Source organism: Scyliorhinus canicula, unplaced genomic scaffold, assembly GCF_902713615.1.
Source record: "Scyliorhinus canicula unplaced genomic scaffold, sScyCan1.1, whole genome shotgun sequence".
NCBI lineage: Eukaryota > Metazoa > Chordata > Chondrichthyes > Carcharhiniformes > Scyliorhinidae > Scyliorhinus > Scyliorhinus canicula.
Window position 1 is genome coordinate 103,345 of NW_024055431.1, and position 27,300 is coordinate 130,644.

Consider the following 27,300-nt stretch of genomic DNA (forward strand, 5'->3'; position numbering starts at 1 on the left):
CCCCAATCACAGTCCAGTCTCTCTTTCAGCTCCCCTCCTCACATCTGTCCCAAGCCTTCTACCCTCACGAACGCCTCAGCCGCCTCCGCTGTCTCAAAATAAAAGTCTTTGGCATCATACGTCACCCTCAGCTTCGCCGGGTACACCATACCAAATCGCAGCCCCTTGTACAGCGCTGCCTTCACTCGCCTGAACGCCGCTCGTCTTTTTGCCAACTCCACTGTCAAGTCCTGGTAGATCCGAACCGCAGTACAATCCCACTGCACCTCGCGCTTCTGCTTCGCCTTCATGCAGTACTTATGGAAGCAGATAATTACTGCTCTTGGCGGCTCATTCCCTTTGGGCTTCAGCCTTAATGACCGATGAGCTTGGTCCAGCTCGTACCGGGAGGGGTTCTCACCCTCCCTCATCAACTCCGCCAACCTCTTAGCGAAGTACTCTGTTGGCCTTGGGCCCTCTGTCCCTTCGGGCAAGCCCACAATTCTCAGTCTGTGCCGTTTCGAGCGGTTCTCCAAGTCCTCGAGCTTTGCTTGGAGTCCTCTGTTGACCTCCACCACCCTCCGCAGCTCGTCCCCCATCGAGGTGACCTGGTCGCTGTGCTGCGACAGAGCCTCCTCCACTTCCTTCATCTTCTTGCCCTGCTCTCTCACCTCGGCCAATGTCTTTGCCACAGCCACCCTCACCGGGGCGATTGCCTCCTCCACCAATGACTTCAACGCCATGTCCTTCCTCAAAGCCTCCATATGCCTCACAAACAGCTTTTCCAGCTCCACCGCCATCACCTCGGTCATCTTCTCCACCATAAGTAGTGCGGCCCCACCATAAGTAGTGCGGCCCCACCATAAGTAGTGCGGCCCCACCATGTGGTCCGGCCTCCGCCATCTTGTCAGCACTTTTGCTCGTCTTCACATTCAACGGTGAGCCACCCTTCCTCAACGCTGCTTTTCGCATCCTTTAACAGATTATTATTTTTCCTTTTTTTTTTCCACCCTTCTTTCCTTCTTCAATCCTCTTTTCTTTTTTAAATAGAAAAAAACATGAAATTTTTCTTCTTTCAAAAAAAACAGGGGGAAAAAAACTTTAACCACATTTCTTTAAAACTTTTTTCTCTTCTTTTTTGTTTTCCTCCAGAATTTCCCTGGGACCGGGCTTCAGTCTTGTTTCCATATTCGAGGCGGGGAGCGATCCGATGTGGGAAATCTCACCTACATCACACCCTGGCTTCGGGCCTGCTGCCTCGGCCCCCCTTTGGCTCCGCCCCGCTGCTCCTTTCAAATTTACAGGTCTGGTTTTCAGGTTGTCCCATTCCTCCTCCACGTGCAGCTGCTCCGCCGAACCCACCAGGACCAGTCTCTTCCCCCCTCACCCTTCCAACCCTCCGGCTTCGTCAAACGGAGCTTTGACGCTTGGGCGAGGGAGGCAGGGCCGCCCTGGAGAATTTTAACTTTTTTTTAAACAGCGGGAAGCCCCCCGAAAAAGACCGCGATATCGTGGACCGGCAGGAGCTTCTCCTCAACGCAGCCGCTCCGCTCACGAACACCACCGGAAGACAATTTATTTGACTTTTAGCCAGAATGTTAGCCTCTGTAAATGGGCTGGAATTGTTATCAGCAGAAAGAGACCCAAATGAACATGGTTCAGTCCCGAATGTGAGGAACAGCAAAATCCAATCACGGTGATTACTTGTGGCCTCGTTGGTGTCTCAGCAGGTTGGGTGAAGTGGTGAATCGCTTCCCACACTGTGAGCAGGTGAATGGCCTCTCCCCAGTGTGAACTCGCTGGTGTGTGAACAGAGCGAATGACTGCGTGAATCCCTTCCCACACTTGGAGCAGGTGAAAGGTCTCTCCCCAGTGTGAACTCGCTGGTGTGTGGACAGGGCGGATGATTGAGTGAATCCCTTCCCACACTCGGCACAGGTGAATGGCGTCTCCCCAGTGTGAATTCTCTGGTGTGTGGACAGATTGGATGACTGAGTGAATCCCTTCCCACACTCGGCACAGGTGAATGGCCTCTCCTCAGTGTGAATTCGCTGATGTACAGTGAGGTCACATGATCGTCTGAATCCAGTCCCGCAGTAAGAGCACCTAAACGGTCTCTCGTCGGTGTGAGCACCCTGATGGTTCATCAGATTCCCAGAACTTTTATAGCGCTTCCCACAGTCTGGACATTGAAACGGTCTCTCATCAGTGTGAACTCGCTGGTGACTCAGCAGGTGGGCTGAAATAGTAAATCCCTTCCCACACTCTGAGCAGGTGAATGGCCTTTCCCCAGTGTGAATTCGCTGGTGATTCCGTAGGGCCGATGAATCACTGAATCCTTTCTCACACTCTGAGCAGGTGAATGGTCTCTCCCCAGTGTGAACACGCTGGTGTCTGGACACAGCGGATGACTCAGTGAATCCCTTCCCACACTTGGGGCAGGTGAATGGTCTCTCCCCAGTGTGAACTCGCTGGTGACTAAGCAGGGCGGATGACTTAATGAATCCCTTCCCACACTTGGAGCAGGTGAATGGCCTCTCCCCAGTGTGAACTCGCTTGTGTATGGACAGAGTGGATGACTGAGTAAATCCCTTCCCACACTTGGAGCAGGTGAATGGTCTCTCCCCAGTGTGACTGCGTCGATGAGTTTCCAGCTGGGATGGGGAAGTGAATCCTTTCCCACAGTCCGCACATTTCCACGGTTTCCCCTCCGTGTGACTGCATTTGTGGCTTGTGAGGCCTGATGATTGACTGAATCCTTGTCCACACGCACAACACGTGTACGGTTTCTCCCCACTGTGAACAATGCTTTTTCCTTCCATGTTCAAAGTACAATGATATTCAGGATATGATAAATTGAGGGCTCTGTCAGATCCTGATGTGATGCTCGGTTTGAGTTTCCGGACTTTGAATCCTCCCCTTCGAACACCCTGTGAAATGGATTCAAAACAGAAAATAGGGAGTGAGAGAGAACCCACAAAAACACAAAGGCAGGTTGTGAAATTGAGCGGAATGAATCTGGTCATTTGTGGGGCCGGCACTGGGAAAAAGTGACCATGAAAACTGCTGGATTGTCAAAAAAACCCAACTGGCCTCTTTGGGAGGAGAGAGAAAGAGGCGAAGAGGGATTTTGTATATCTACAAGTCACAGTAATGAGAATGGATGGCAAAGCAAATTCTACCTTGAGCTTCATAAACAGTAATATTGATACCAAAACTATGCTTCTGGCGGCAATGATTAGCACTGCTACCTCACAGCGCCAGGGACCTGGGTTCAATTCCGGCTTGGGTCACTGTCTGTGTGGAGTCTGCACATCCTCCCCATGTGTGCGTGGGTTTCCTCCGGGTGCTCCGGTTTCCTCCCACAGTCCAAAGATGTGTAGGTTAGGTGGATTGGCCATGATAAATTGCCCTTACTGTTTTAAATTGCCCTAAGTGTTGGGTGGGGTTACTGGGTTATGGGGATAGGGTGGAGTTGTTGACCCTGGGTAGGGTGCTCTTTCCAAGAGCTGGTGCAGACTCGATGGGCTGAATGGCTTCCTTCTGCACTGTAAATTCTATGATTCACAGGCCTTGGTGACTGTGTGGAGTTTGCACTTTCTCCCCGTGTCTGCGTGGGTTTCCACCCGGTGCTCAGGTTTCCTCCAACAGCCCAAAGAAGGGAAAGTTAGGTGGATTGACCTTGATAAATTGCCCCTTAGTGTCCAGGGATGTGCAGGTTAGGTGGGGCTATGGGGTGGCAGGAACAGGGTAGGGGTGTGGGCCGAGGCAGGGTGCCCTTTCAGAGAATCAGTGCAGACTCGATGGGCTGAATGGCCTCCTTCTGCACTGTAGGAATTCTATGGTTCTAATTCTATTCTATGAATCTTTATAAAGCTCTGGTCACCACTCTTCAGGAAGAATGTGAAGGTTCTTGGAGAAGATGCAGAGGAGATTTACCAGAATGATTCCAGCAAAGGAGGTTGAGGGGAGATTTGATTCAGGGACACAAGATTATGCCAGATTTCCATTGGGGTGGACAAAGAAACTCTGTTTCCATTCACTGATCGTACAAGCAGTCGGGACACAGATTTAAAGTTTTGGGTAAAGCCTGGATTGAACGATACACGATCCTGAGGGGATTTGACAGGGTGGATGTGGAGAGGATGCTTCCTCTTGTGGGAGAATCTACAACAAGGGCATCACTGTTGGAAAATAAAGAGTCACCCATTTCAGATGGAGATGAGGATTTTTTATTCTCTTGAGGGTTGTAAGACTTTGGAACTCACGTCCTTAAAAGGCAGCGGAAGCAGAGTCCTTGAATATTTTTAACGCAGAGCTGGATAGATTCTTGATGAGCAAGGGGGTGAAAGGTTATCAGGGGTAGGCAGGAATGTGGCATTGAAGTTGGAATGCGATCAGCCACAATCCAACTGAATGCTGAGCAGGCTCGAGGGGCCGAGTGGCCTGCTCCTAGTTTGTATGTAAAAGGTACAGGAGATATGAGGTGATATGAGTTATATGTTTTTACACAGCGAGCGGCAATGACCTGAAACTTGCTGCCGAGGAGGGAGTTTGAAAATTGACACAATGAATCATTTGATTTCAAAAGGAAATTGGATAGACATCTGAGGGAAATAAACCTGCGAGGATACAGGGAGCAGGAGAATGGCACTGACTGGATTGCTCCAGAGAGCTAGCATGGATTCAATGGACCGAATGCCCTTCTCTGTGCCATCATGTCTCTGACTCGTTTGTGTAATCTATTTTTGTAATTTAACCCCGGGGGGGTTCAGATATCACTCAGGATAATCTGTGCTACATTCCCTCCGAGGCCATTCTATCCTTCCTCAGGTTTGTTGCCCAGAACTGAACACAGTTCTCCAGGTTTGGTATAACCAGGGTTTGTGAATCTCGGGGCTTTTCCAGTCACACTGAGACCTGAAATCTTCCCTCACAGACAGAACAGACAAACCTTTTACCTTCCACACCCAGATGCTGCTGAAATTCAGATTCTGACTAATCGAGACTCTGTCAGATTGCGATGTGACGTTTGGTTTGAGTTTCCCGTCTGCTAAACCTCCTCTTCCAGTATCCTGTAAATTTACAGAAACCTCACTGTCAGTTTAGGATAGAAATTCACAACATTCTCTCCTCGCCAACTTTGATTAAATGTATTCCTGGAGGTTTGATCACATAACCTGCCCCCATCCTCAAGCCATTAATCGGTCAACACATCCATCCTTGTGACACGCTGCCTTCCTCGGCCAATTGGGAAAAGGACTCATTACCTTACAGGACAGTTACTGTCCTGATGATTTTCCAGACACCCAGGTATGAATGTCACCAACACAGGGAGCGGAGTTGGTGTGAACTCGGGCAGGAGGAGCTTCGGAACGGTAAATATAAATAATGTACCTCGGGAATTCAGGGCCTAGGCAGCAGGGAGAGGAGCTGGCGCAAATCCAGGGAGAAGGAGCTTCGGAACAGTAAATATAAATAACTTACCTCAGAGTAAAGCTGATTGGCTGGTTGGGAATCTGTTCTAAATTTGAGAAACTGGAGTAATTAACTAAGTAGGGAGTAACTCGGAGATCAGTAACCAGGAAATTGCTGTTAGTATCTATAATCAACGATTTGGATGAGAATGTACAAGGCATAGAACATTACAGCGCAGTACAGGCCCTTCGGCCCTCGATGTCCTTGATCAGTAAGTCCTCTGTCCTTCATCAGTAAGTTTGCAGATAACACTAAAATAGGTGATATTGTAGACAGTGAGGAAGGTTATCAAAAATTGCAGCAGGATCTTGATCAGCTGGGGAAGTGGGCCGAGAAATGGCAAATGGTGTTCAATACAGATCAGTGTGAGGTGTTGCATTTCAGAAAGTCAAATCAAGGTCCGACTTTCACAGTGAATGGTAGGGCCTTAGAGTGTATCATGGAACAGAGGGATCTTGGAGTTCATGTGCACGGTTCTTTAAAGGTGGAGTCACAGGTAGATAGGGCAGCACGGTAGCATAGTGGTTAGCACAGTTGCTTCACAGCTTCAGGGTCCCAGGTTCGATTCCCAGCTGGGTCACTGTCTGTGCGGAGTCTGCACGTTCTCCCCGTGTCTGCATGTGTTCTCTGGTTTCCTCCCACAGTCTAAAGATGTGCGGGATAGGTGGACTGGCCATGCTAAATTGCCCTTAGTGTCCAAAAAAAAGGTTAAGTGGGGTTTACTGGGTTACAGGGATAGGGTAGATAAGTGGGCTTGCGTAGGATGCTCTTTCTAAGGGCTATCCAGCTCTGGAAGACTCGATGGGCTGAATAGCCTCCATCTGCACTGCAAATTCTCTGAAGAAGGCTTTTGGCGTGCTGGCCTTCATCAGTCAGGGCATTGAGTATACAAGTTGGGACGTTATGTTGCAGTTGTACAGAATGTTGGTGAGGTCGCACCTGGAGTATGGTGTTCAGTTTTGGCTGCGTTGCTATAGGAAACATGTTATTAAACTGGAGAGAGCGCAGAAGAGATTTACAAGGATGTTGCCAGGACTGAGTGAAAGGGAGAGATTCGACAGACCAGGACCTTTATCTTTGGAGCGTAGGGGACTGAGGGGTGATCTTATATAGGTGTATAAGATCATGGGAGGTATGGACAGGGTGAATGCACTCAGTCTTTTTCTCAGGGTTGGGGAATCGAGAACTAAAGGTAAGACGGAAAAGAATTAATGGGAATCTGAGGAGCAATGGTTTTACACAGAGGATAGTACGGAATGAGCTGGCGGAGGAAGGAGTTGAGGCAGGGACATTGCCAACACTGAAAAGGCATTTGGACAGATACATGAATAGAAAAGGTTCAGAGGGATAGGGGCCAAATACTGGCCAATGGGATTGGCTTAGATGAGCTTTTTGGTTGGCATGGACCAGTTTGGGCCGAAGGGCCCGTCTCCATACCATAGATTCTATGAACCCCAAGTCTCTTTGGACACCCACTGTACTGAACCTCTTTCCATTCAGAAAGTGCTCAGTTCGATCCTTTTTCGGTTCTAAACAGATAACCTCACACCTGTTTATAATGCCACAATCTTGCCCATTCACCTCGTCTGTCAATTTCTTCTTGCAATTTAATGCAATCATCTATGCTGTCTATGATGCCACCAAACTTTGTACCATCAGCAACTCAGAGGGGCTGGTTTAGCACACTGGGCTAAATCGCTGGCTTTTAAAGCAGACCAAGGCAGGCCAACAGCACGGTTCAATTCCCATACCAGCCTCCCCGAATGTGGGGCTTTTCACAGTAACTTCATTTGAAGCCTCCTTGTGACAATAAGCGATTTTCATTTCATTCACAGTGCAGAAGAGGCCCTTCGGTCCATCAAATTTGCACCGACACATGATAAACCTGACCCACCTACCTAATCCCATTTGCCAGCACTTGGCTCATAGCCTTCGATGTTATGACGTGCCAGTCTTCATCCAGGTACTTTTTTAGAGGATGTGAGGCAACCCGTCTCTGTCACCCTCCAAAGGCAGTTCATTCCAGACCGTCACCACCCTCTGGATAGAAATATTTTTCCTCAGTACCTGTGTCAATAAATCTAATCCCCACTCTCTGCTGGTTAGCCAATCCTCTATCCAAGTTAATTTATTATCTCTCAACCCCGTGGGATTTTACGTTGATTATTACCTTTTGTGTGACACCTTATCAAACATATTCTGGGAGTCCAAATACATCTACAGGACCCCATTATCCACTTGGTTTGTTACATCTTCCAAGAACTGCAAGAAATGAATCAAACACAATGTACCCTTCACAAAACCACGCAGACTCTGATGGATTGCAGTTTGACTTTCCAAATGTCCAGATACTGCTTCCTCAATAATGGATTCCAACAGTTTCCCACAACAGACTTTAAACTAACTAGTTTCCTACTTTCTGCCTTTTTGACCTAATCCAGTGACATTGGAGATTTTCTCAGTGACCCTCAGTCACCATCATTGAGATTAACTTTAAATTCCAGATTTTATTAATTGAATGGATTGGAGCCGATGTCCCCAGAACATTTTCCTGTCTCTCTGGGTAATTAATGCAGTGACATTGTCACTGGGTCAGTGTCTCCTTCCTGGTCTCTATGAGGTTGTTTGTGGCGAGAAGCCGGAAGTCACTTCGGACAGTGATAGTGGAGAATATTCATTGTTCGGCTCTGGGGCCGCACTGGGGATTTGTAAACCCCGCCCCCCAGCACGGACCTCTCACCTGACGCCTCACAATGCCCGAGCAATGATTGACGGCATCGCGCGACCAATAGTGGAGTAGGCGGGTTCGGTCGAACATGGCGGGAATGACTGGTCCTCCAACCAATCGGAGTGAAACAGGGGCGGGACTGGGCCGAGTGAAGCATGCGCAGTGTGATTAATGGCGACGCGGAAAAGGTTCTTTCTCGGAACCATAATCAGTGAAGGTGGGAATGGCGGGTCGGAGGGAGAGCTGGATCATGCAGTTTATTAGGGACGCTTCGTAAACATGTTATATAAACCGAACATCTGACAAAATAAACCACCGGTACCTGGGGATCTGAGCGGAGGTTGTAGCTTTGTTCGAGAAGAGACTATGCGGCCGCCATCTTTATTTGGTGCTCGCAACGCTACGCATGCGCCCTCGGCATCATTATTTGGCTCACTCGCGGCAGTGCGCACGCGCACCCACCATCTTTATTGGGGCACGAATAGCAGAGCGCAGGCTCAGTCGCCATCATTGTTGGGGGCAATATTTTTTAAATGTGTCTTCCTGGCAGACTGTTTCACGCTGAGTTACAAATTCTTATTTATGGGGCAGAATATATGTCGAGGGCAGTGACCATAATTCGAATTTATATTATGACTTGAGCAGAATACAACTTTTAAGACTTTCAGAGAAACGTCACAAAATAACAATTGACACTGAGCCACATGAGGAGATATTAGTTTTTAAGGAGAATCTTAATGGAGGAAATTGAGTCAGAGAGTGGGAGAGTTTTAAGGAGGAAATTCCAGAAATTGAGGCCTTGGCAACTCAGTAACGGTGAAGAGATTAAAATCAGGAATTCTCAAGTGGCTGGAATTAAATGAGTGCAGAGATCTCAAAGGGGTGTGTGTGGAAGAGATTACAGAGATCTGGATGATCACTACCATGGAGGAAAAGAAGAATGAGAAATTAAAACTTTTTTGTGCCTTTTAAAAGGAAGCATTTGCAGATCAGTGGGACAGGGGCTGGTGTGAGTAAGCACATGGGTAGCAGAGTTTGGGATGGGATGGAGGGGGTTGTTTAATGTTGGAGTCCGGCTGCGAGTGCATTGGAATAATTTGGTTGAGACGTAACAGAAGAATGGATGATGGTTTCTGCAGCAGATGAACAGAGACTAAGGTGCAGAAGAGCTATCTTCCTGAGGTGGAAATCGGCAATCTTGGTGATGATGTGGATATGTGGTTAAGAGCTCATCTAGGGGTGAAACATTTGACAGGAATGGAATTGGTAACAAGGGAGTGGAGTTTGTAGAGGGGATGAAAGGGAATGGGTTCAGTCTTCTCAATATTTAAATGGAGGAAAGTTCTGCTCATCCAGCACTGGATGTCGGACAAGATCAGACTGTGTGTGGCTTGGAAAGGAACTTGCAGGTGGTGATGTTCACATACATCTGCTGTCCTGCTCCATCCAGGTGGTGGAGGTTAAGTGTTTTGGAGATTCTGTCAAATTGTGATTCAGTTGTTGGTTCATTGCTTCCTGTTACCCTCACTCCGTTCTCTCTCCCTTTCTGCACCTGCGAGTTCACACTGGGGAAAGGCCTTTCACCTGCCCCGATGGTGGGAAGGGATACACTCATTCATCCCAACTGCTGACACATCAGCAGATTCACAATGATGAGCGACCTTTTAAATGCGGGAAGTGCTTTAAAAGTTCTCGGGATCAGGTGTCCCATCAAAGAGTTCACACTGACGAGAAACCATTCAGCTGCTCCGACTGTGGGACTGGGTTCAGACGATCGTCTCCACTCACTCTACACCAGCGGATTCACACTGGGGAGAGGCCATTCACCTGCTCCCAGTGTGGAAAGGGATTCATTCACTCAGGCAACCTGCTGAGACACCAGTGGATTCACACTGGGGAAAGGCCTTTCTGCCGGGAATGGTTCAAGCTGGCAGTTGGTACTCAGATTCCCCAGTACAGACACCCTTCACTTTAAAAATTACATTTCATTCAGACATAAGAGAAACCATCACTGGTTCCCCCACTGCCGCCCCCCCCTGCCCCCCCCCCCCCCCCCCACCACCACCACCACCACCACCACCACCACACATACACACAAATACCCCGCAGGCCCAGAGGGACAGTGAGAGTCCAAAACATTGTTGTACAGTCTGATTGATATTTCATATGAGTCTTTTTCTGTCCCATAGAATCCCTTCAGTGCAGAACGAGGCCATTTGGCCCATCAATGCTGCATCAACTCTCCAATACGGCACCCCACTCCTCAACCCTATACCCTGAGGCCCACCTAACCTTTGGACACTCAGAGGAAATCTTTTTAAATGGCCAATCCACCTCACCTGCGCTAACCACAGTCTTTGGACTGTGGGAGGAAACCGGGGCACCCGGAAGGAACCCACGCAGACACGGGGAGGAAGTGCAAACTCTACACAGTCACCCAAGGCCGGAATCAAAACCCCTCCCTCTGATCTCCAGTTAGCCCTGTTTGAATGAAAAGAGCCCCAGTTTCTCTCATCCCTCCATGTAACTAAAGCCTCTCTTCCCCGGGATCATCTCAGTGAATCTCTTCCACACCCTCTCCATGACCTTGACATCCTTCCTGGTGTAAGATCCTCAAAACCTGATCTAATATTCCAACTGCAGCCTAATCAATGATTTGTCCAGGTTTACATGACATCTGTCATTTTGTACTCCACACTTAGAATTATAAAACCTTGGATCCCATGTGTTTTTGAAACACTTTATCAACTTGTCCTCCCACGTTTAAATATTTGTGTATCTGAACTACTTTTTGGGTTTGGGAGATATTAACATAACATGGCTGAAATTCATTGACATCCAATGTCTGATATAATGTGTATAAGGTATAATGGGGGCCTCACGGTAGCATGGTGGTTAGCATCAATGCTTCACAGCTCCAGGGTCCCAGGTTCGATTCCCGGCTGGGTCACTGTCTGTGTGGAGTCTGCACGTCCTCCCCGTGTGTGCGTGGGTTTCCTCCGGGTGCTCCGGTTTCCTCCCACAGTCCAAAGATGTGCGGGTTAGGTGGATTGGCCATGCTAAATTGCCCGTCGTGTAAGGTTAATTGGGGGATTGTTGGGATACGGGTTACGTGGGTTTAAGTAGGGTGATCATTGCTCGGCACAACATCGAGGGCCGAAGGGCCTGTTCTGTGCTGTACTGTTCTATGTTCTATGTGTGTTATGGGGAGAGAAGTTTAGTCTGAGTTAGAAACTCAAGCAGGAGCTTCACTGCAGACAGGTCACCGTGGAAACGCTGATAAGACATTCCATTCCACAGAATCGACTCATTGGAAACTTTTATTGGATCGGGGAGAGGACAGAGTTTGTCTGTTATTAACCTCAACATAAACTTAAACCAGAGTGAATAATAGAACAGATTAAATTCTAACCTGTGATATTTTCGCTACAGTAGTGGAATTATCAGAAATAATAGAATTAACAGGCAGGGTAGTTCAGGGAAAATGAGGAAATTACTGCAGAAACTTAACTGCTGGGAACCAAGAATGTGCCCTTGTAAATCACAGATTAGATAAATTCCTGCTGTCTTTTCCTCACTTGCTGCATGAACTGTGTTCCGTACTGGCCACCAAACCTCAGGAAAGATACATTGCACTCGGTAACGGTCCAGTACAGATTGACCATGATGAAGTGAGGCTGATGAACTGAGTGAGTCCCTTCCCATACACGGAGAACATTAATGGTCGCTCCTCAGTGTGAACAGGTCGATGAATCTCCAGGTCTGATTAAATCTATTCCACAGTCCCCAGATTTCCAAGGTTTCTTCCTGCGTGACTACATATCGTTCGAAAGGTCAGACCATCGGCTAAAACGTCATCCACATTCCGAACATGGGAGCTGTTTCTCCCACACTGAACAGGGTCTTTGAACAACGAACAATACAGCACAGGAACAGGCCATTCGGCCCTCCAAACCTGTACCGGTCATGATACCAACATTTGCCAAAACCCTCAGCACTTCCTTGTGCCGTATCCCTCTATACCCATCCTATCCATGTGTTTGTCAAGATGCCTTTTGAACGCCGTTAACGTATCTGCTTCCATAACCTCCCCTGGCAATGCATTCCAGGCACTCACCACCCTCTGCATAAAAAAAACCTGCCTCGCACATCTCCTCTAAACTTTACCCCAGGGACCTTAAATCTATGCCCCCGGGTGACTGACCCCACCCCCACTCTATCCATGCCCCTCATAATCTTGTCGACCTCTATCAGGTCATCCCTCAACCTCTGTCTTTCTCATGAAAACAATCCGAGTCTATTCAGCCTCTCTACATACCTAACACAATCCAGACTAGGCAACATCCTGGTAAACCTCCTCTGCACCCTCTCCAAATCCTCCACATCCTTCTGGTACTGTGGCGACCAGAATTGTGCTTAATATTCCAAGTGTGGCCTTAACAAGGTTCTACACAACTATTGCCTGACTTGGCAGTTTTTATACTTGATGCCCCGTCCAATGAAGGGAAGCATTCCATCTGCTTTCTTGACTATCTTGTTCATTTGTGATGCCAACTTGAAAGATTTGTGCACATGCACACACAGATCTCTCTGACTTTCTATATTCCTGGGAGTTTTGCCATTAACGGTATATTTCCCCTCATAATATAATAATATTCTCCTTAACCAGTAATGCTACTCACTCACCCCTTTTACATCCCTCTCTATCTCTCCTGAAGCATCTCTATCCTCCAACATTCAGCTGCCAATCCTGCCCTTCCTTTAAACATGTTTCTGTGATAGCCACAACATTGTAATTCCAAGTACTAATAAGTGCTCTAAGTTCATCTGCCTCCCCGGTATACTTCTGGAGTTGAAACAAATACTCTTCAAACCACTGTGTTTGAGCAGACAGGGTGATGTGATTCTCTTATTTTTGTTCTCCAATTCACCTTCAGTTATTACACCTTCTGGCTCCCACCCTCCTGCCATACTTGTTTAAATCCTCCCGAGTGACTACATCAAACCTCTCAGCCAGGATATTGGTGCCCCTCCAGTTTAGATGCAACATGTCCTTCTTGTACAGGTCACACCTGCCCCGGAAGAGATCCCAGTGGTTGTTCACCCTCCCCCTTCAGGATGTCCCGTGTTCGTTCAGAGACAGACTGGATCCTGGCATCAGAGAGGCAACATACCATTCTGGAGTCTCTTTCCCGTCCACAGAAGCGCCTATCTGGACTCCTTCATATAGAGGCCCCTATAACTATCACTCTCCCGCAGTTTGCCCTCCCCTGCTGAACAACAGAGCCAGTTGTGGTGCCACTGTTCAGGCTGTTGTTGTTTTCACCACTGGGCTACCCCCCCCCCCTCCCCCCCCCCCCCCAACAGTATCCAAAATGGTATACATGTTAGAGAGGGGGACAGCCATAGGAGATTCCTGCATTGCCTGCCTGCCCATTCTAGTGGTCACCCATCTGTCTGATCCAGTGAACAGACTGTGGAAATAACTTTAACCAGTTACACAGCTTGGAAAAAACATCACACCATTCACAGCAGGGAGACACCGTGCATGTGTTCTGTGTGGACGAGGCTTCAACTGATCATCCAACCTGGAGAGACACAAGGACACTGGCACCATGGAGAAAGTGTGGAAATGTGAGGACTGTGCGAAACGGTTCAAATGTTCATCACAGCTGGAAAATCATCGATGCAATCACACTGGGGAGAAGCCAATCATCTGTTCTGTGTGGGGGAAGGGATTCAGTATGTCAGCCAGCCTCATGTCACACCAGCAAATTCACACTGAGGAGAGGCCATTCAGCTGCACTCACTGTGAAAAGAGGTTTGGGCGGTTATCTAACCTCAATGTGTACCAGCATGTTCAGACTGGGGAAAGACTATTCACTTGCTCTGTGTGTTGGAAGGGATTCATTCATTCAACCAGCTTTCTGATGCACAAGCAAATACACACCGAGGAGAATCCACTGACTTGTACTCAGTGGGGAAGAATTTCAGGCAGTCATCCACTCTGATTGCACACAAACATATTCACACTGGGGAAAGACCGTTCATCCCCTCTGTATCTGGGAAGAGATACTCTCAGTCCGGCAGCCTACTGTTTATTACACACTTGCACTTACAGAGGGGAAAGACTGTTCATCTCCTCTGTCTCTGGGAAGAGATATTCTCAGTCCAGCAGCCTGCTGTTTGTTGCACACACGTACGCACACAGAGGAGAAGCCGTTCATCTGCTCTGTGTGTGGAAGGGATTCACTCAGTCATTTAACCTCTTGACACATCAACAGCTACATGAGTGACTGAAGAGACTGGATTCTGCTGTTATTGCTGCTGTTAATCACATACAAGATCGATAGTCTTACAATATATGTTTATTTTTGCTGATGTCAACAACCCCTATAACTGGCTGCAGTTTAATATTCTGGATTTGTCACTGATTTTGGGGGCTGCAGTGTCTCTTTTTAAAACCATCTTTCCTCTTTATTAGGGGCAGCACGGTAGCATGGTGGTTAGCATAAATGCTTCACAGCTCCAGGGTCCCAGGTTCGATTCCTGGCTGGGCCACTGTCTGTGCGGAGTCTGCACGTCCTCCCCGTGTGTGCGTGGGTTTCCTCCGGGTGCTCCGGTTTCCTCCCACAGTCCAAAGATGTGCGGGTTAGGTGGATTAGCCATGCTAAATTGCCTGTAGTGTCCTAATAGTAAGGTTAAGGGGGGGAGTTGTTGGGTTGCGGGTATAGGGTGGATACGTGGGTTTGAGTAGGGTGATCATTGCTCGGCACAACATCGAGGGCCGAAGGGCCTGTTCTGTGCTGTACTGATCTATGTTCTATGTTCAAGATCTCTCCCAGGAATAACAATCCTGATTCTTTTGCTGCCAGTCTGGGCTCAATAAAATTTGAGATGGATTTGCAGGTATTGTTTATTTTAACCAGTTGGCTGAGTGACTCACTCTATTGGGAGAGCAGGACACCACCAGTCTCCTGCCTCTTCAACAGCCAGAGAGCCGAGGGAACAAAACATCTCATTTCATATACATTCAAGTTGCATCAAGTTTCACATACATACAACCAAATAAGGCAACGGTACAAATGCAAAGCTCCCATAGGCTTTCCCCACATTCCTTAACATGGCCTGAGGCCCCCTTTCCCAGTATCCCTGGCAACAAAGAAATGGTCCTAGTGGCTGCCCATCCCCCTCTTCCTGCCTTGAATCCCAGTTGATGTTTAAAAGTCCACTAACCTAACTCCTTATTCTACTGCAGTAAAATTTTACTCCTAACTTGGCCTACTACCCATTATGCCTTTCTGTTCATTTCCTCAGGAACACACTTGCTATAGTGTGATACACTTTTACTTTAATCCTAAATAGTTTTTGGTGCAAAATCTATAATTCAGTTTCTGAAACATTCTACTGATCTCCGATTGGAAAATGCTGATTAATCCTTGCTGGCAATTCTTTCTGATTTACACATTTTTCACTGTGACACCACCATTATGAAATTAAATTATCAACATGAAATAAAACCGTAAAATATTTCACCACCTCATGAATAGAAACTTAATCAACATTATTATTGATGAAGTTTGGAAGTCGCTGAGTTGAATCATTTCTGACACAGCAGCCGTAACATTTAGTAAAGGTGGAACCCACAACAAAAACTGGTTTGAGAGCCACTCAGCAGAGATGACATCTGTCGTTGAAGCAAAAAGCAATGCCGACCCGAGGCCCAACATAAACCCAAAAGCCAGAACAGTGCATCACTTGGGACTTGAACATTGCCAAGACCATTTTGTAAAAGATGGAGATGCTGTGCAAATAAATACTGGTGCAGCCTACGTCAAGGAATCTGAAATGCATTTGATTGTGGATTATTGTTTTTGAATTTAGAGTACCCAATTCATTTTTTCCAATTAAGGGCAATTTAGCAGAGCCAATCCACCTACCTTGCACATTTTTGGGTTGTGGGAGCGAAACCCATGCAAACACGGGGAGAATGTGCAAACTCCACATGGAGATTGACCCAGAGCCAGGATCGAACCAGGGACCACGGCACCGTGAGACAGCAGTGCTAACCACTACGCCACCGTGCCGCCCTGATTATGGATTATGATGAAGTTCTCACCCGCAGATGTAAATATGTCCCGCTGGGTTGAACACGACTGTGAGCTGTACTCCTGTGAGATGGACACCTCCCGGTCTCTCTTTGACTCTCCTGCAGCTTCCTGTCATGGTTGAGTTGGACAAGGAACCCTCATCACTTGAACTGGGAAAGGCCATTGATTGCTGAGAAAGCAGAAAGGTGCCCGGCAAGGATGGAATTCCAGCTGATCATCTCAAACACAGAAAGTCCCATTGACTGTCACACCTTCATGACCTGCTCCTCCTCTGTTGTTAGGTTTTCAGCTGTTCCTCATTTCGACGATGACATCTACTAAGAGTAATGTGTTTCTCTTGTGGTCTTTCTGCGATTTGAGAAGGTGTTTCTTGACCCACAGATCTTTGGCAGAGATCCCTCTCTGCCTCTTCATTGAGGCGTTGGAATTCAAATGTAATAATAATAATAATCTTTATTGCTGTCACAAGTAGGCTTACATTATCACTAATGAAGTTACTGTGAATAACCCCTAGTCGCCACACTCCGGCGCCTGTTCGGGTGAATTCAGAATGAGAAATTCACCTAACAAGCAAGTCTTTCAGGGAGAATGTGCAGACTCTGCACAGACAGTAACCCAGGCGGGAATCAAAACTGGCGCTGTGAAGCAACAGTGCTAACAACTATACTACCATGCCATCCTAATGATGCAGTTTGATGGACACGTTGTCACGATAGTGACTGATTGGCAGCAAACTCTTGCCAGTCATTACAGTCAATGCTTATTACATTAGTGGGGAGTGAACAGGAGTGGAGTAAATTCAGAGACAGACAAGGCAGCACCCAGTTATTAGCCTTGACCAGAACATCAGCTTTCTCAGCATTGTTTCTCTAGAGTTATTAAAGCTCTCGATTATGTCACAGGAAAGAAACACAGGTTCAGGTGCTGATGGAGATCCTGGTGCATCCTCAGCCATCGAGGACTTGAACTATGTGAAGATATGATCGACAAGTTTGCAGATAAGTTTGCAAATGGAAAATTGTTGGTGTGGTAACTAGCGAGGACAAAAGCCTTAAATTACGGATTGATACAGATGGGCTGGTCATGTGGGAAGAACAGTGGCATATGGAATTTAACCAGGAAAAGTGGTAACTCCTGTCCTGAGTTAGTGCAGACATGATGTGCAGAGTGAATTTCATCTGTGCTGGATCATTCTAGAAAACACTGAACATTCATTATCACGAGCAAGAGGGAAGAAGGTGGAGGAATGACTGATTATGGGATTGAACCCAGCATGAGTTTGCGTCTTCTCGGGAGGAGAGAGGAAGGACCCATTGGGGAAAAATCACTGGAGAAAAACACTGAAAAAAACACCTTAAATTCTGCACTGTTCCACGGGAGAGCAGCATTGAATCATTTTGAGAAATAGAGAATAGCAGAATACCCATTGAAAATAATTTGCTTGATTATTTTTATGAATTGGTAACCAAGTTATTTTGTATTTACTGTTTGCCGTTTCAATGGTGCGGCTACTACCCACCATTCCATGCGGCTGTGAATGTGCCCTATTCATTCCACAGGAGCCCAGTGCGCAGACGCAATGCTGGGCTGTGTCTGGAGCATGCGCAGTCTCGGAGGTCTGCGAGTGCGGGAGCGGCTGTTTGGGGCGGTGAGAGTCGGTGAGGCGGAGGGAGGAATGGAGCCGGGAGCTGGAGTCAGGAGGGAGCGAAGGCTTCAAAAACACCCCCTGCTGGTCACAAGGCCGGAATAAGACCCTGCAAATCCCGCGTTTGCAGCTGCGGAGCTTTTATCCGGTATCAGGCCCAGATACACGGCCGCCATCTTTGTTTAGCGGCGCGGCTGAGGAGCCATCTTGATGACGTAACAGAGGCGATGCTTCAGGCTCCCGTTACCAGGAGAGAAAATCATTGTGTCGATGATTGACAGGCCCCTCCAGTCCAGAGGGGAAAGGTGCTGCTGCCATGTATGGCAATCCGAAGAACAGAAGAATAATCACATCAGAATTAGTAGGAGCAGGGACTGGCCATGCGGCCTATTGACCCTACTCTGCCATTCAATAAAGGCATGGCTGATCCAAATGGGCCCTTAATTACATTTTCCTGCCTTCCCCCAGAAACCTTTTTTGACTCCCCAGTCGATAAAAAAAGACTAACTCAGCTTTGCGCATATTCAGTGACCCAGCGCCATTACTCTCAAGGAAAGGGAATTCCACAAACTCAGCTTTGAAAGAGTCATCCAGACTCAAAACATTAGCTCCCTTTTCTCCCCACAGATACTGTCAGACCTGCTGAGATTGTCCAGTATTTTCTGTTTTTGTTCCAGATTCCAGCATCCACAGTAATTTGCTTTTATCCACAGACTGATGACCCTCTGAAAGAAGACATTTCTCCTTATCTCAGTGTCAAATTGGAGAACTCTTATCTTTAAATTGTCCCCCTTAGTTCTGGAATCCCCATGTGGAAAAATATTCTTTCACCAAAACCCCTCAGGATCTTAGATGTTTCAATAAGATCAACTCTCATTTTTTTAAAAACTCCAGCGGGTACAGACTAAAGAGTCTCAATATCTTCCTCCATAAAACAAACTCTCCTATCCCAGGAATCAGACTAGTGAAACTTCACTGAACTGCTTCCAAAGCAAGAATAACCCGCATTAAATAATCCTGGGACTGGCAACAAGGGAAGAGAATGTTTGGAACTTCTATCCTGGACTTGAAGAATGATGGATTTTGGAAACCCCTTTTGCCGAGGGTTAGAAGGGGAGGATTAACACCCAGCAAACTCAAACCAAGATCAATGTTTGTCTTAATTTCTAACCTCGACTAACATTTCTGACCATTGTAATTTCCTTTTACAGCTGCTTCCAAGGTTTCTGATATCTTTCCAGCCAAAGGTTGCATCAGGAGATTGTAAACTTGAAAACACCAAAATTGTGACACAGGTATTATTATTATTAATTATAAATTTCAAGTCCCCAATTATTTGTTTCCAATTAAGGGGCAATTTAGCATGGCCAGTCCGAAGCTGGCACTCCCAGTGCAGACTTTGGTGTTGTGAGGATGTTGCTGTGGTGAAGAGTGGCTGCTGGTGTTGCTGCTGCTCTCTTTCTCGCTCTCGCTCTGCTGCTGTTGCTCAGTTTGCTGCCTGTTTCCAGTGCTGGTTGCTGCTCAGCTGCCTGGAGGAAGGAGAGGGGAGAGAGGGACGGAGAGAGGAGAGGAGGACAACAACAAGGAGGCAACTTCAGAAAGAAGGTGGGAGCAAAGCCCTTTGGACTGCTTGTTTGCTGGGCCGAGGGCCCGGCCCAGTCTTCCCAGCTGATAACATCTGCCTTCAGCAAGGACAAAACCTTCCTTATTCGATCCCCATTCACCTTGTATTGTAGCTCTCTTGAAATGAATGCGAACATTGCATTTGCCTGTCGAACTGCCAACTTTCCTTTATTTGTTCTTGGGATGTGGGTGTTACCTTGGCCCAATGTTACTAATCGTAATCAGTTCGCAAAGCAAAATTTAAATCAAAAATATCCATTTCAATGGCGGGTTTATTACCCAACATGTGTAGTAGCTGAGAATGTGCTCTAACCACATGACAGGAGCTCCTCGCAGATGCGCAGAGTCCGGCTGTGACTGGAGCATGCGCCGTTCGGGCTGTGACCAGCGCATGCGCGGTTCAGATTGTTGCTGACGGTGCAAGGAGCGGGAAAGAAACAAGCGAGCGACTTTCAGGATTGGAGCCGGTGGGTGGCCGGGGAGCAATATGAAGCAGCGGAGTGAGCCGGGAGGCTTTATAAATACCCAGTGGAGGCTTCAACTCCCGAGGAAAATGTTAACAGTCCCGTCTTAATAAGCACCGAATAGAGTGAGAGCTGAGACCGGTGACAGGCCCGGGTTACCGGCTGCCATCTTTACAGAGGACAATGCACCGCAGGAAAGGGGCTGGTTTAGCACAGTGGGCTAAGACAGCTGGCTTGTAATGCAGAACAAGACCAGCAGTGCGGGTTCAATTCCCGTTCCAGCCTCCCCGAACAGGCACCGGAATGTGGGGACTAGGGGCTATTCACAGTAACTTCATTGAAGCCTACTTGTGACAATACGTGATTATTATTATGCACTGTGAGCCTGGACCGGATGCTAACTCTCCCGGATTGACTGACTGGAGTCTCCAGGATTTTATTTTAATCATTTGTGGGAGTCACTGGCTGGGCCAACATTCATTGTCCATCCCTAATTTCCCTTAAACCGAGCTGCTTGCTCGGCCATCTCAGAGGGCATTTAAAGAGTCAACCACATTGCTGTGGTTTGGAATCGTGTCGGCCAGACCAGGTAAGGATGGCAGATTTTCTTTTCTATTCATTCACGGGATGTGGGTGTCGCTGGCTGGGCCAGCATTCACTGCCCAGCCCTAATTGCCCTTGAACTGAGTGCATCTCAGAGAGCATTTTAAGAGCCAACCAGCTAACTGTAGATCTGGAGTCACATGTAGGCCAGACCACGTAAGGATAGAAGATTTCCTTCACTGAAGGACAGGAGTGAACCAGATGGGTCTTTGCAACAATCGACAATGGTTTCATGGTCATCAGTAAACTTTCAATGAATTCAAATTTTACCTTCTGCCTTGGTGAGATTGATACTTGGGTGTCTGGAAAATCATTGGGACAGTCAAAAATATTTTTGTGACTGGAAAATCATTAGGACAGTAAAAAAGATTTTTGAACATTTCTCTTCAGCGGATATAAAAATATTGAAAATGGGATGAAGGTTGTTTGGCTGACAGTCAATCACTGTACTTTTTAAAAATAAATTTAGAGTGCCCAATTCATTTTTTCCAATTCAGGGACAATTTAGCGTGGCCAATCCACCTAACCAGCACATCTTTGGGTTGTTGGGGTGAAACCCACACAAACACGGGGAGAATGTGCAAACTCCACACGAACAGTGACCCGGGGCCGGGATCGGGATCGAACCATGAGACAGCAGTGCAACTCACTGTGCCACCGTGCTGCCCTCGTCAAACACTGTCCTGTGAGGTAATGAGTCCTTTTGCTTCCCAATTGGCTGAGGAAGGCAGTGTGTCACAAGGACGGATGTGTTGACCAATTAATGGCTGGAGGATGGGGGCAGGTCATGTGATCAAACCTCCAGGAATACATTTAATCAAAGTTGGCGAGGAGAGAATGTTGTGAATTTCTATCCTAAACTGACAGTGAGGTTTCTGTAAATTTACAGGATACTGGAAGTGGAGGTTTAACAGGCGGGAAACGCAAACCAAACTTCACATCGCGATCTGACAGAGTCACTCGATTCATCAGAACCTGAATATCAGCAGCATCTGGGTGTGGAAGGTAAAAGGTTTGTCTGTTCTGTCTGTGAGGGAAGATTTCAGGTCTCAGTGTGACTGGAAAAGCCCGAGATTCACAAACCCTGGTTAGACCAAACCTGGAGAACTGTGTTCAGTTCTGGACAACAAACCAGAGGATGGATAGAATGGCCTCGGAGGGAGTATAGCACAGCTTTACCTGAATGATATCTGAACTCTCCAGGGTTAAATTTTAAAGCGAGATTAGACAGAAATGTCAGAGTCAGCTGTCAGCACGGTGGCGCAGTGAGTAACACTGCTGCCTCACAGAGCCGAGGTCGCAGGTTCAATCCCGGCTCTGGGTCACTGTCCATGTGCAGTTTGCACATTCTCCCCGTGTTTGCTTGTGTTTTGCCCCCACAACCCAAAGATGTGCAGGCTAGGTGGATTGACTGCACTGAATTGCCCCTTGATTGGAAAAAAATGAATTGGGTACTTTAAATTTATTTTTAAAAAATAGAAAAAGGGCAGAGAAGGGCATTCGGTCCATTGAGTCCATGCTAGCTCTAATCAGCATGGTTAGCACTGTTGCTTCATAGCGCCAGGGAAGGATAGAATGGCCTTGGAGGGAGTGTAGCACAGATTTACCTGAGTGATATCTGAACCCTCCGAGGTTAAATTACAAAACTAGATTACACAAAACAGTCAGAGACATGATGGCACAGAGAATGGCATTCGGCCCATTGAATCCATGCTAGCTCTCTGGAGCAATCCAGTCAGTGCCATTCTCCTGCTTCCTGTATCCTCGCAGGTTTATTTCCCTCAGATGTCTATCCAATTTCCTTTTGAAATCAAATGATTCATTGTGTCTATTTTCAAACTCCCTCACAGGCAGCAAGTTTCAGGTCATTGCCGCTCGCTGTGTAAAAACATATCTCTTATCCCATCATATCTCCTGTACCTTTTACATACAAACTAGGAACAGGCCACTCGGCCCCTCGAGCCTGCTCAGCATTCAATTTGATTGTGGCTGATCTCATTCTCACCTCAACTCCACATTCCTGCCTACCCCTGATGACCTTTCACCCCCCTTGCCCATCAAGAATCTATCCAGCTCTGCTTTAAAAATATTCAAGGACTCTGCTTCCACTGCCTTTTGAGGACGTGATTTCCAAAGTTTTACAACCCTCTAGAATAAAAAATCCTCATCTCCACCTGAAATGGGTGACTCCATATTTTGCAACAGTGATACCCTCGTTCTTGAATCATTTATAGATCAATCCAGGTTTTACCCAAAACTTTACATCTGTGTCCCGACTGCTTGTACGATCAATGAATGGAAACAGAGTTTCTTTGTCCACCCGATGGAAATGTGGCATAATCTTGTGTCCCTGAATCAAATCTCCCCTGAACCTCCTTTGCTAGATCCTTTCTGGTAAATCTGCTCTGCACCTTCTCCAAGAACCTTCACATCCTTCCTGAAGAGTGGTGACCAGAATTTTATAAAGATTCATTGAATAGAATTAGAACCATAGAATTCCTACAGTGCAGAAGGAGGCCATTCAGCCCATCGAGTCTACACCGACTCTCTGGATGGGCAGCCTGTCTAGACCCACACCACTACCCTGTCCCTGTAACCCCACAGCCCCACCTAACCTGCACATCCCTGCACACTAAGGGACAATTTATCAAGGTCAATCTACCTAACTTGGCCTTCTTTAGACTGTGGGAGGAAGCCTGAGCACCGGGTAGAAACCCACGCAGACACGGGGAGAAAGTGCAAACTCCACACAGTCACCAAGGCCGGAATTGAACCCGGGTCCCTGGCGCTGTGAGGCAGCAGTGCTAATCACTGTGCCACCAGAATCCCTGTTGTAGTATCAATATTACTCTTTATGAAGCTCAAGATCGAGGTTGCTTTGCCAACTACTCTCTTAATATGTCTTCACCTCTTTCTCACTCCTCCCAAAGAGGCCAGTTGGGTTTTTGTGACAATCCAGTAGTTTTCATGGTCACTTTTTCCCAGAGCCGGCCCCACAAATGGCCAGATTCATTCAGCTCAATTTCACAACCTGCCTTTGTGTTTTGTGGGTTCTCTCTCACTCCCTATTTTCTGTTTTTACATCAGTTTCACAGGGTGTTCGAAGAGGAGGCTTCAAAGTCCGGAAACTCAAACCAAGCATCACATCAGGATCTGACAGAGTCCTCAATTTATCTTATCCTGAATATCATTGTACTTTAAACATGGAAGGAAAAAGCATTGTTCACAGTGAGGAGAAACCGTACACATGTTGTGTGTGTGGACGAGGATTCAGTCAATCATCAGGCCTCACAAGCCACAAATGTAGTCACACTGAGGAGAAACCGTGGAAATGTGCGGACTGTGGGAAAGGATTCACTTCCCCATCCCATCTGGAAACTCATCGACGCAGTCACACTGGGGAGAGACCATTCACCTGCTCCAAGTGTGGGAAGGGATTCACTCAGTCATCCCACCTGCTGAGTCACCGGCGGGTTCACACTGGGGAGAGACCATTTCAATGTCCAGACTGCAGGAAGTGCTATAAAAGTTCTGGGGAACTGATACATCATCAACGTGTTCACACTGATGAGAGACCATTTAGGTGCGCTTACTGCGGGACTGGCTTCAGACAATCATCTAACCTCACTGTACATCAGCGAAGTCACACTGGGGAGAGGCCATTCTCCTGCTCCAAGTGTGGGAAGAGATTCATCACTTCATCCCACCTGCAGACACACCAGCGAGTTCACACGGGAGAGAGACCATTCACCTGCTCCCAGTGTGGGAAGGGATTCACCACTTCATCCCTCCTGTTGAGACACCAACGAGGTCACAAGTAACCACAGTGGTTGGATTTTGCTGTTAACTCACATTCAGGACTGAACCATGTTCATTTGGGTTCTCCTGTTTAATTCCCTTTTCTTCCCATGTACTGAATGATCTGTTGAGCTGCTTGCAGAAAAATATTTTTCACTGTACCTCGGTACACGTGACAATAAACAAATCCAATCCAATCCTTCGGTTGATCAACTCCAGTCCATTTACCAATCCACCTAACCAGCACATCTTTGGACATGGGAGGAAACCAAAGTACCCGGAGGAAACCCATGCAGACACAACAAGGACATGCAGAGGACACAGGAGGGCTCCGTATATACAGTCACCCAAGCGGGAACGAAATCTTGGACCCTGGTGCTGTGAAGCAACAGTGCTAACCAATGTGCTACTGTCCAACCCAGAAATTTTGTTTGTACAATGCGTCACTCCAACTAAAGGAACAGCTCAACAACACAACAGGCCTGCAGCGATATCCAGTCTGCAGTACACAGGGCTAATTAGCTGGCTTTTAAAGCAGACCAAGGCAGGCCAGCAGCGCGGGTTCTGTTGCTCGTTCTGGTGAGTGTGCTTTACACTCAATTGGCTCTGTTTTATTCCTTAGCTCTAGAGTCACCAGGTATCTTTATGATACCGCCACGACGTTCAAGTTCAGATCAATGACTCAATACACCAGTTAGTAAGGTTCAATCAAACACATTTATTATTTACACAGTAAATCGATACTCATGCAACTAATACTAGCGGACTAAACTATTCCTACCACTATAAGCCAATACTTATCTTCGATAAAGGAACCCACTGGATAAGGGAACAATGGCCTCTTGTTCTGTCCTGAGACTGCAGGCTTCCCAGTTGGTATGGGCTAAGGGGTCAGGAGTGTCTATTCTCGTAGCGAGCATTGGTTGGACACTTACTTGTCGGTGTAGCTGTTGGCCAGGCCTCTCCTTCTCACGGTCAAGTTCTTAGAGAGCTGCAGCAAAGGTGTTCTGGGAGGGCCGGCTGAGAGAGCGAGCTGGACTTGGGACCTGACTTTTATAGGTCCCAGGGGCTTTGCGCCCTTTTGGACGGACCCCTAACTCACTGGCAATCGATTGGGTCGTATCCCAATCGATTGGTACGAATCCCCCAATACTGAGGCTGCCCCTCGATCGCGGGGCGGTTCTTCCTAACTGGTTTGTTTCCTTTTGTTTCAGACCCCGTTGGCGCCGGCAAGTCTGACCTGCCATAGAATGTCCCAATTGTAGCTAATCGTTGTATCCATTGTTCCCGGGGATCGCTTCATTAATATGCAAACTGCTGGTTTCCGTGCTGTCTGCTTACTTTGCAGCCAGAATACACATGAACTTCTGCAAACTGCTTGTCTCTTTATAATTGTCCAGTTTTCCCTGCAACCTTTGTAAATCCCCATTTTGGGTCGGGAAGTGGCCAACTTCGGTGGCTACACTCCCTCCTTGTGATCGTAACGCAAAAGCGTGAAGGATCACACAACTACGGTGTCTTCGTTCCTGACCTCAGCGTGTTCCATGGCGCACTGACCGAGAATAGTAAACTGTGCGTCCTCATTGCACTGAAGGACCTTCTATTGTCAGAGTGCTATTCAGCTGGAAACTTAGACAAGTGACAGAGAAATCGATCCGACATTAGAATCATCAAATATCACAGCACATTAGAAAAGCATTCAGAATTAACATGTGTGAAAAGTGTTTAAACATTTTTGTGTCACAGGTAAACTTCTTATTCATTTTCCTACATTTACTTTCAAATCAATAATGTAAACCAGGAGTGAAGGGCCCAGCACTGATTCCTTTGAAATTGGTACTGGAAACAGCCCTTTGATTTTCTCTAATCTTTATGGGATGTGAGCGTCATGGGCAAGACCAGCTTGGTTGCCCATCCTAATTGCCGTTAAACTGAGTGGTTTGCTTGGCAATTTCAGAAGCAATTCAGAATTGACCACATTTCAGTGGGTTGGCCAGCGCAGGTAATGCCGGTGCAGACTCGATGGGCCGAATGATCTCCTTCTGCACTGTAGATTCACTGTAGACCTTGGGTCACTGTCTGTGTGGAGTTTGGACGTTCTTCTTTTGTCTGCGTAGATTTCCTCCCACAGCCCAAAGATGTGCAGGTTAGATGGATTGGCTGTGTTAAATTGTCACTGGGAGGGGTTGTGGGGATCGGGGGGAGGGGGAATTCGCCAAGATAGGATGCTCTTTCAGAGGGTTGTTGCAGAATAGTAACAGCCTCCCCGAACAGGCGCCGGAATGTGGTGACTCGGAGTTTTTCACAGTAACTTCATTTGAAGCCGACTTGCGACAATAAGTGATTTTTATTAATTTTTAAATTTTTATTTATTTACTCGATGGGCTGAATGGCTGAGGGGATTCCATGATTCTACATTGGATGCAATGATGTGTTCACTCCTTTGCTGTTTCCCCTCTGGGCCCCATCTCCACTATTATTGTCTGATTGTCCCACTGAGACTCTCACTGTTATTATTGGACAATCAGCCTGAGCCTGTGGCCGCTCTCACCGTCTGTCATAATGGCCAGGTGATTGACGGCGGTCCCGGCCAATAGAAAGAGGGGCGGGATTAGAGGACAGACCGGGAGCAGCTGGTCCTCCAACCAATCAGTGAATGAGGGGCGGGGCCCGCTGTAATTGAAGCATGCGCAGTGTGGGTAATGGCAATGGAGAAGGACAGCTTGTTCAGATCCGAAATTGGTAAGAGGCGATTAACAATATGGAAGAAGCAAGAGATTGTGGGAGCGGGCGGAAACGTCGTGTAAAACTGTTGTAAGCTACAATCCTCGGAAAAGCTTCCGGGATCTTGTTTGTACCGAGCGGAGCTGC

At 47.3% G+C, this 27,300-nt stretch overlaps 2 long non-coding RNA genes across 2 annotated transcripts; one reads left to right on the forward strand and one right to left on the reverse strand.

The window, feature by feature from the left end:
* Positions 1-2,851: 2,851 nt before the first annotated feature.
* Positions 2,852-8,579, reverse strand: LOC119959391. The gene is made up of 3 exons (XR_005459189.1): positions 8,508-8,579; positions 4,941-5,054; positions 2,852-2,909 (listed from the first exon to the last, which is right to left on the reverse strand). It is a non-coding gene; the product is annotated as an uncharacterized LOC119959391 (long non-coding RNA).
* Positions 8,580-17,904: 9,325 nt separating this feature from the next.
* Positions 17,905-21,561, forward strand: LOC119959388. The gene is made up of 3 exons (XR_005459187.1): positions 17,905-17,954; positions 19,153-19,236; positions 21,521-21,561. It is a non-coding gene; the product is annotated as an uncharacterized LOC119959388 (long non-coding RNA).
* Positions 21,562-27,300: the final 5,739 nt, after the last annotated feature.